Below are 2,400 nucleotides of genomic sequence, written 5' to 3'. Positions count from 1 at the left end.
GTGGCCGGGGATTGGACAACCCGGCCACGAACGAGTATAAAGCCAGAACGCTCAGAGCTCTCGGGGAGTTCGACGACACGAAGACCCAAGAAGGCGGAAGAAGCATAGGACCCTGGACCAAGCCCTCCAGCCCTTATAAGGGCTAGGGTTCAGAGTAACCAGTGGTCAGGGAGACATCTCCCTAGGTCCAGTCAGAGGACACTGAAGGAGCGGGGTATGAGTAGCCTGTAGGCTTGTACGTTCGGAGTGTAATGGGTGAGGGGACCGTATACCCCTCAGTGCATAGGGACTGTATTCACAAATAAAGTGTGTGCTACTAAAAGACGTTGAAGAGTCTGTCTGTACAATACTACACATGTAAGAAATGAAATATAACATGCTGTCGATTGACTTTACAAAACAGTGCTTGTTATGAAAACGTGGGTCACTTCATAGGTCACCAATAGCATGCTGTCCTTCACGCATTTTCCAGTGAAAACAAAATGTTTGTGCGAGACAGACCTTCGGTGGAGACACGAAGATCAAAATTGTTACATCTAGCAGACCTGCCTGTTTGCATCACGAAGATCATTACCGTCACGGACATTGTGCTGCATCTATGTAACTCGAATGTAAAATATTGCAAAGCCTCCCCCATCAGCTCATAGCTTTTGCTTTTATTATATTAATGTATAGCCCCGTGTCAATCCACCATTCAATGTCAATCGTGGGGGATGTTTAGGGGGTGGCAAAGATTAGTTCGGATTTTACTCACCACTGATGTCAACTGAATGATTCAAATCAGTACTGTGTATTTTTTGACACATTACAGGAGGGATACAATGTGACGCTTATTCGCTATGCAATCATGGCGAAGTCGTTATGGTGCAGTCCACGCTGTTAGGGCAAATTTTTTTGTTTAAAAAGTGAAAGTTTCTCTCTAGGGACCGTCCATAAATGATGTCACGCGATTTTGGACGATTTTTGACCCCCCCCCCCTCCCCTCGTCACACGGCGTCACAAAAAGTCCGACCCCCCCTCAAATATGACGTCACAAAGCTCTGCCCCCCCCCCCCCAAATAAAACATGCTTCAAATCGCTTTAAACTATTGTCATTGTAGTGCGCATTTAATGTACCGCTGCACTCTGATGTTGTAGGAGAAAACATTTATTAAAAAGTCTATTTAATTAAGTAGAACGTGTTGTCTATATTTATTTAAAGTTGCTAATTTTGATGTGACGTCACATTTTTCACCCCCCCCCCCCTCGTCACACATCGTCACAAATGTCTGACCCCCCCCCCTAGGTGCGTGACGTCATTTATGGACGGCCCCATAAAGCACCACTCCATTTCTTGAGTGGGATCCTTCTCTCTTTGACCTGCCTTGAATATATTTCACCACTCAAACAATCGCTCTTCAAATGATACCTGGCCCGAGCATGAATGGAAATAACTGACCAATGCGGAACGTAGGACTGGATGTGCTGAATGGGCTCTCATGGAAAGTCACCGGTGTGTGTGTGCCAGGGTGAGTCATGAGACTGCCAGACTGCTTTGTGCCTCTGCGCGCTTATGTAATAATCACGTGCGTTTTCGAATCGAGTGGCTCCCAGCATGGGCTCCATCCGAAGACAAAAATCACCCGTATAACCTTAACAAACTGTTGGAGCAAGTGTTGTTAGCGAGTGTCTATGATGGCACGGCACACGGTCAACCCATGTATAGACTGAGTGCTGCCATGGGAATGTGGAATTTATACAAGTGGCTCAGGTCTTCCAACGAGAGTGAGTGCTCGCCCAATGTTTGAATGAACACGAAGGCATTTTAAGTTTCCATTACATTCATAGCAAAACATGTTTTAAAATGTATTAAAAGCCCTATGTCAACTGCTTAGGTGAAGATGTTTCCATTCCATATCATGAGGATTGCTAGACCTTATTTCTTCTAGATTTGAAGCTTTCTTGACTGCAAGGATTCATATTCTTAGCTTTTTTCGGTAAAGTCACGTACTTTTATTAATTTTAATTTTTTACCTACGTGACTTTACCGAAAAAACCTAAGAATATGAAGACCTTATTTCACCAAATTTGTCCTTGCAGATTGGTAAAGGTGGATGGGATTAGGTTTTGGACCAGATCAGATATCACTCACCACTGATGTCAACCGTGGCCAGGAATTTAACTCAGGTCACCAGGTCCAGAGCTCAGTGAGCAACCATTTGGCCACTGCTCCACCATAATTCATGTAAAATGTGACCTATTTCCTAGAAATGCCCCCTTTTACCAATAATATAACAAATGCATTTCACCTAAAATAAAAGTATACTGTATTCAACAAACATTCAACAGAGCACAAGCGTATGTTTTATGACAATCTATTAATCGAATGCCAGTTACTAGTCAATTGACATCTTTCAGGTA

This window comes from Lethenteron reissneri, chromosome 24, assembly GCF_015708825.2.
Source record: "Lethenteron reissneri isolate LAM-NWPU_2019-01 chromosome 24, ASM1570882v1, whole genome shotgun sequence".
Taxonomy (NCBI): Eukaryota; Metazoa; Chordata; class Hyperoartia; order Petromyzontiformes; family Petromyzontidae; genus Lethenteron; species Lethenteron reissneri.
Note: the sequence above shows the minus strand (reverse complement) of the source record.